Here is an 8256-nt window from a genome sequence, read left to right as displayed (position 1 = left end):
AAGAATGTTGGGCATATCTCCAAGACGGTCAGGAATACGAGTAGGGTGTTGCACCAATTGCTCTAGGTCATGGAGGATAGCAAAGTTGTAGGCTAGTTCACCAGGATGGTTAGTGAAGGGAGAGGAAAGCCAAAGCTGGTGGTGAACATTGAAGTCTCCAAGAATGGAGATCTCTGCAAAAGGGAAGAGGGTCAGAATGTGCTACACTTTGGAAGTTAAGTAGTCAAAGAATTTCTTATAGTCAGAGGAGTTAGGAGAGAGCTATACAGCACATATAAATTTAGTATGAGAGTGACTCTGTAGTCGTAGCCAGATGGTGGGAAACTCGGAATATTCAAGAGCGTGGGCACGAGAGCAGGTTAAGTCATTGCGCACATAAACGCAGCATCCAGCTTTGGATCGAAAATGAGGATAGAGAAAGTAGGAAGGAACAGAAAAGGGGCTACTGTCAGTTGCCTCAGACACCTGAGTTTCAGTGAGGAAAAGAAGATGAAATATAATAAAAAAATAAATAAAAATAAAAATATGTATTTGCGTTTTTTTGTAATGTCATTTCGTTTCCACACATAAGAGGCTTTGCAAGCATTTTGACGTTTTGATATCTAAAAATGTGAAAGACACTCAAAATGCACGTTTTTGGAAATGATCTGTTTCTCCAAATAGAATACTATTAACGTGTTTTTTTTTGCATTTTAGTACCTAAGAAGCTCGAAAACATTAATAATACACGTATCTCGTAATGTCTTTTCGTTTCCCCATGTAGGCATGCATGCATTTATGTGTTTTTCTACGTTACAAGCTAGAAAACATTAATAATACACGTATCTCGTAATGTCTTTACGTTTCCCCATGTAGGCATGCATGCATTTAAGTGTTTTTCTACGTTACAAGCTAGAAAACACTTAAAATACATATATTTGTTAATGTCATTTGGATTCTCCTTAAAGCGAGTTTTGCATGCGTTTTATGCGTTTTGCAAAGCTTTTTCGAGATTTGGTACCTAAGAAGATTGAAAACACTCTTAATACACGTTTCTCGTAATTTTCTTTCGTTTTTCCATATAAGATATTTTACATGCATGTTGGTGTTTTTGCACGTAACAAATTCAAAAACACTCAAAATACTTGTTTTTTGTAATGTTATTCTGCTTCTCCATTAAGGGTGTTTTGCATGCGCTTAAGCGTTTTGGTACGTAACTAGCTTAAAAATAATAGGAAGAGACGTTTTTGGTAATGTTGTTTTGTTTTCCCATACAGGTTACATTCAATGTTTTTCATAATTTTAGTGGCTAACACGCCAATAAACAAACACTCGAAGGACATGGTTATTGAAATATCGTTTCGTTTCACCATAGCGGGTGCTTTGCATGCATTTTGCTGTATTGGTACTAACAGTGTGAAAAACATTCAAAGCACATATGTTGTTCTGTTTCTTCTTATACAATGCTATTCATGCGTTTTACCGTTTTTGTAGCTGAGAAACTCTAAAGCACTGAAAATTCGCCTGTCGTGATATTCTTGTTTCCCCATATCGTATACTTTCCATACATTTTGGTGGTTATGAACGTAACAAGTTGAAAAACTCTCAAAATACACGTTTTAGGAAAACTTATTCTTGTTTCTCTATAAAAGATGTTTTGCATGCGTTTTAGAGTTTTGGTACGTAAATAACAAAAAAAAAAAAAAACTCAAGACACGTTTTTGATAACTATTTTTCCCCATATAGTGTCCTTTTCATGCTTTTTTTAACGTTTTAGTTCCTAAAACGCCCATAGAGACTCAAAATACACGCTTTAAAAGATACTAAAAAATGCATTTAGGCATTTTGGTACCTAGCAATAAAAAAAATAAATAAAATAAAAAAGAAAAAAATCAATATACACGTTTATGGTAATGTTCCGTCTCTCCATACAGAGTGCTAGGTTTTTTGCGTTTTGGTACCTAAGAAGCTCAAAAACATTGATGATAAATGTTTCTTATAATGTCTTTTCGTTATTCCATGCAGGGTACTTTGAATGGATTTTGGCGTTTTTGTACCTAACAGTGTGAACAACACTCAAAATACACATTTGTTCTTGTTCTCTCTGCGGTGTTGGTGGTGAGAATGAAGTTCTCTGCCCTCTGCGTGCCTTATATGCTGCCCGCACGGGATCAGAACGAGCTACGCACTATGGGCGGAGCCGCTTATTGGCTGCTTTGTCGCGTGGCTCGGTGAGGTTGCCGCTTCGTTTTTCTTTCTTGATTTCTTCATGTTTGGTAGGGCTTGAAGGTCTTCTGACTGAGTATTTAACTTCAGATTATTTTCTTTTATGTGGAGGGCTTCTAATATGCTTAGGCGTCGTCCATCGTTGCATCCATCGATTATTTCTGTGAAATAATCGATGGATGCGTCTTAGCGTTTTGGTACGTAAGACGATCGAAAGTACTCATAATACCCATTTTTATTAATGTTCTTTCGTTACCCTATATAGGGTACTTTCCATGCAATTTGTCGTTTTTTATCGTTTTTTATACATAACAAACTCAAAAATACTCATAATACTTGTTTTTCGTAATGTTATTCTTTCTTCATAAAAAGTGTTTCCTATGCGTTTTAGCGTTTTAGTACGTAAGAAGCTAGAAACACTCAAAATATACGTTTTGTGTAATGTTGCTTGGTATTCCCATATAGGGTGATTTCCATGCATTTTACCGTTTTGGTGCATAACATGCTTATAAACACTCCAAAGATATGTTTCTTGAAATATCATTTCTTTTCCCAATATAGGGTACTTTGCATGCATTTTGGCAGTTTGGTACCTAACAATGAAAAAAACACCCAAATACACATTTTTAGTAATGTTGTCCTTTCTCCATATATAATGCTATTGAAGCGTTTTTGCGTTTTGGGCACTAAGAAGCTCAAAAACACTCATAACACACATTTCTCTTAATGTCTTTTCGTTATTAAATATCGGTTATTTTACATGAATGTACGCATTTTCGTACATTATAATATGAATATCACTCATAACACACGTTTATGGTTGTGTTGCTCTTTTTCTATATATACGAGTAGAGAGCTATTGAGCGTTTTGTTACTTAAGAGGGTCAATAACATCCATAATACACGTTTCTGGAAATATTGTTATGTTCACCATATAGGGTACATTGCATGGATTTTGCTGTTTCTGTACCTAACGAGCTTAAAAACACTCAAAATGCAATTTTTTTGGTAATGTTATTCTGTTTCTTCTTAATGGTAATGTTATTCTGATTCTTCTTAATGTTTCTTCTTAATTGTATGAATCTTAGCGTTTTGGTACGTAAGAAGCTCAAAACACAAAAGACACCTTTTTGGTGATGTTGATTTGTATCGAAAATATGGAACTTGTGCATTTTAGCGTTTTGGTGCATAAATCGCTCAAAAAACACTAAAAAGACACGTTTTTGGTAATGTCGCCTCATTTCCCTATGTAGAGTGCTTCGCATGCATTTTACCGTTTTGGTACCTAACAATATAAAAACACTCAAAATAAACGTTTTTTTTTTTTATAATGCTGTTCTGTTTTTCCATATAGAGAGCTATTCAACGCGTTTTCGTGTTTTGGTACCTAACAAGCTCAAAAACACTTTTAATACACGTTTCTCGTAATGCTCTTTCATTAGGTACTATGGTAATATCATTTCGTTTACCCTATTGGGTAATTTCCATGCATTTTGACGTCATAGTCAAAAACACTCAAATTACACATTTTTGGCAATGTTATTATGTTTCTTTATATAGGGTATTTTCGATGCATTTTAGCGCTTTAGTACGTAATAAGCCCAAAACCACACAAATGACACGTGTTTAGTAATGTTATTCTATGTTTCATTATATGGTGTTTTCTATGGCTTTTTGTATCTTTGCGCATAAAACGCTTCAAAACCCACAAAAAGACACGTTTTTCTTAATGTCGTTTCGTTTCCATATATAGAAAAAATTACATGCTTTTTGGTATTTTATTACCTAACAAGTTTAAAAACAGTTATAATACATGTTTTTGATCATGCCATACTGTATCTTCATATAAGGTGAAAATACAATAAACACATTTTTGGTAATGTTATTTTGTTTCTCCACATATAGTTCTATTAAAACGTTTTAGCATTTTTAGTAATTAAGAAGCTTTAAAATACTCATAATTCACGTTTCTGGTAATTTTGTTTCTTTTTCCTTATATAGAGTACTTTACATGCATTTTGACGTTTTTGGTATTTCACTCGGTCAAAAATCCTCAAATTATATGGCTTTTATGATTTTAATATTTTCTTCATACACGGTGTTTTTTTTTAAGCATTTTAGCGTTTAAGTACATAAGAATCTGAAAAACAGTCTGGTAATGTTATTTATTTTTCAATATAGGGTGCTTTCTATGATTTTTTAGCGTCTTTGTACATAAAAAAAGACACGCTTTTGGTAATGTTTGGTTATCATGCAATTTGGCGTTTTGGTAATTAAAAATCTTAAAAAGCAGTCATAATAAACATTTCTGGTGATCTTCATATAAGGTGCTTTGTCTGCATTTTATCGTTTTGTTATTTAACAAAATAGAAACAGTAAAAAATAATTTTATGCTGCTATTACATATTGATTGGTTTTAGCGTTTTGGTAGCAACGAAGTTCAAAAACACTTATAAGAAACGTTACCAGTGATATCGTTTTGTTTCCTCATATAGGGGTAATTTACATGAATTCTGGCATTTTGGTTCATCATGATTTTATGAACGCTCAAATTACACTTTTTTGTTATAATTATTGCTTCTTTATATAGGGTGTTTTGCCTGCATTTTTGTGTTTTTGTACGTAAGAATCTCAAAAACAATGAAATGGCAATTGTTTGGAAATATTATTTTGTTTTCCAAAATAGGGTGCTTTCTATGCTTTTTAGCGTCTCTGTGTATAAAACGCTCAAAAATACTGAAAACAAACGTTTATGGTATTGTTTCGTTTCCCTATATATGGTGGTTTCCATGCATTTTGGCATGCTGGTAACTAACAATCTTTAAAAAGCCATAATACACGTTTCTGGTGATATTGTTCTTTTGTTGTCATAGGTAATGTGAAGCTTACAAAGCATATTTTGCTGTGCCAGTTGGGAACCAAGACAAGACCAGGGCACCTCATTTTACTTGTGAGCATTGTGAGAGAACATTAGAAGGCAAAATAGCTGTTAGTTTTTCAAGAGTAATATTCAATAAAAAAATTAAGAAAAAATAAAAATAAGTTTAACAAACTTATACTGCTGTTCTTTTACAAGGTGGTATAGAGGGGAAAAGAGAACCATGAAATTTGCTATACCTAGAATATAGCGTGAACCTACTGATCACTCAAGTGACCGCTTTTTTCTGCATGGTGGATCCTTCCAAACGCCGATCTGGGAAAAATGCACCTGTCTGTTAATCCAGACATTCTATCCATTCCAATGCACCAGTACCACATAGTGCTGATATGCTGATCCTCCAGAAAGAAATCAACTATCAAAAGAAAGCAGCAAGTCAGAAGATGAGCCAAACAGAGAGGAAGACTGTGAATTCACAGATACAGTTGTAGTTGGAAGGAATCCTTACTACCCAAATCAAAGAGACCTCAGTGATCTCATCAGAGATCTTGGTTTGACAAAGTCAAATGGTGAGCTTTTGATTTCAAGGCTGAAGGAATGGGACTTACTTGATGAAAGTGTGCAAGTGACCAGCCAAAGAAAACGTACTTGAAGGTCCATATCCTAGATTGTCATCTCGACAGCTTCAAGAGAATAAGGGAGCATATTCAGAGGAACAAGGGGAGTCCCTCCACCAAGATATAACGAACTTTGAACAGAGATATCAGGGATCCTTCAATGAAAAACATGATGGGAGACTACATTTAGGGGCTCATACATGAAAGTTATTTGTTGTATTCAAGCAAATCAAGAAGAAAAAAAAAGTTTTAAAATTAATTTTGGTGTCATTTGAATTTTTTTTCTTTCCAAAAATGGTAAAAATGGTGAAATTTAGCTATTTTGGGACGAAAATCATTCTAAAAGCCACAAAAGCTAAGTTTGACAGGAATAATTGATATTTTCTATTGTTTTGAAATGAAAAGAGTTAGAAAATAAAGACAAAAATCGTGTTAGTGATAATACACATTTCTGTTAATACCTTTTCGTTTCCCCATATCAGGTACTTTGCATGTATTTTGATGTTTTGGTACTTCACACGCTTAAAATGAATGAAAAATTACTTTTCTAACAATGTCGTTTCATTTTAATATATAGGATGGTTTTCATGCATTTTGGCGTTTTTTTACCTAACAAGCTTAAAAAGAGTCAAATTACATTGGTCATGGTGTTCTGTTTCTTCATACCTTACAAGGTACCTAACAAGGTAAACAAAACAAAATGAAAATACACGTTTTTGGTAATGTTCTGTTTCTCCAGTTAAGAGTGCTATGCACGCGTTTTAACGTTTTAGCTCTAAACACACACCTTTCTGGTAATATCGTTTCTTTTCCCGCAAATAACGTACTTTACGTGGATTTTGGTGTTTTGGTACCTCACACAGTCAAAAATATTCAAATTACATTATTTTGGTAATGTTATTATGAATCTTTATATAGTGTGTTTTGCACGTATTTCTGCGTGTTGGTACGTAAAAATCCAGGACATAACATAGCGAAAAAAAAAAAAAACATTCTAAATAAATGTTTTTGGTAAGGTTGTTGGTTTTCTCCATATCAGGTGCTATTCACACGTTTTAGTTTTTTTTTATCTAAGAAGCTGAAGAAAACTTTTAATACACGTTTCTGGTTATATCGTTTCGTTTCTCCATATAGGGTAATTTGCATGCATTTCGACGTTTTGGTATCTCACACTGTAATAGAAAAAAAAAAAAAAAATTAAACTTTTTGGTATGGTTATTATGTTTCTTAATATTGGTCGTTTTCTATGCATGTTATTAGTTTTCGTCTGTAAGAACAAATGACACGTGTTTGGCACTGTTATTTTGTTTTCCAATATATGGTGTTTTGCATGTTTTTTAGCGTCTTTGTGCATAAAACACTCAAAAACACTCAAAAAACACGATTCTATTAATGTCGTTTCATTTCCTTATATTTGATAGTTTGCGTGCATTTGTTGGTTTTTGGTATCTAACAATCTTAAAAACAGACAAAATTACACGTTTCTGGTCATGTTCTTCTGTTTCTTCATAAGGATGCTTTGCATGCATTTTGGCGTTTTGGAATCTACCAAGGTGAAAAATACTTACCATACACATTCATCGTAATGTTCTGTTTCTCCATATAGAGTGCTATTAAAACGTTTTAGCGTTTTGGTAGCTAAGAAGCTCAAAAACACTTACAAAGCACGTTTCTGGTAAAAATCTCTTCGTTTCTTCATATAGGATATTTTGTATGAATTTTGGTGTTTGGGTTCCTCACACTCAAATTATATGTTTTCGGGAATATTATTCATTTCTTCATATACGGTGTTTTTCATGTATTTTTTTTTTTCCGTATTGGCACATAAGGGTTTGAATTCCCTCTATAGGGTGGCTTCCATGGAATTTGGCGTTTTAGCTTAAAAACAGTCATAATACAAGTTTTGGTGATGTTGAGTTATTTCATAATGGGAAATTTTATGAATTTTTGCGTTTGGTACCTAAAAAGGTAAAAAAAAAAAAAAAAAAACACTCAAAATAACGATTTTGTTTTTTACATGTGGTGTTTACACGTTTTAGCGGTACCTAAAATCCTGGAAAACATTCCTAACACCAGTTTATGGTAATATCGTTTTGTTTCCCCATATAGGGTACTTTGCATGCATTTTTGCGTTTTGGTTCCTTATATCGTCATAAACACTCAAATTACACCTTATTGGTAATGTTATTTTTCTTTATATAGGGTGTTTTGCATACTTTTTAGCGTTTTTGTACGAATCTCAAAAACCCTCAAAAGAAATGTGTTTGGTAATGTTATTTTGTCTTCGTTTCCAAATTTGCAAGCATTTTGACGTGTTGGTACCTAATAAACTTAAAAACAGTAAAATTACACTTTTTTTGGTCATGCTCTATTTCTTTGTATAGGGTGCTTGACATACATTTTGGCATTTCGATATATGGTGAAAACACTAAAAATACACGTTTTTGGTAAAGTTGTTCTGTTTCTTAATATAGAGTGCTACACGCACATTTTAGTGTCTTGGTACCTAACAATCTCAAAAACTTTTATAGGACACGTTTCTGGTAATATCATTTC

This window comes from Scylla paramamosain, chromosome 40, assembly GCF_035594125.1.
Source record: "Scylla paramamosain isolate STU-SP2022 chromosome 40, ASM3559412v1, whole genome shotgun sequence".
Lineage (NCBI taxonomy): Eukaryota > Metazoa > Arthropoda > Malacostraca > Decapoda > Portunidae > Scylla > Scylla paramamosain.
The sequence above is the reverse complement of the archived record's forward strand: the minus strand, read 5'-3'. Positions refer to the sequence as shown.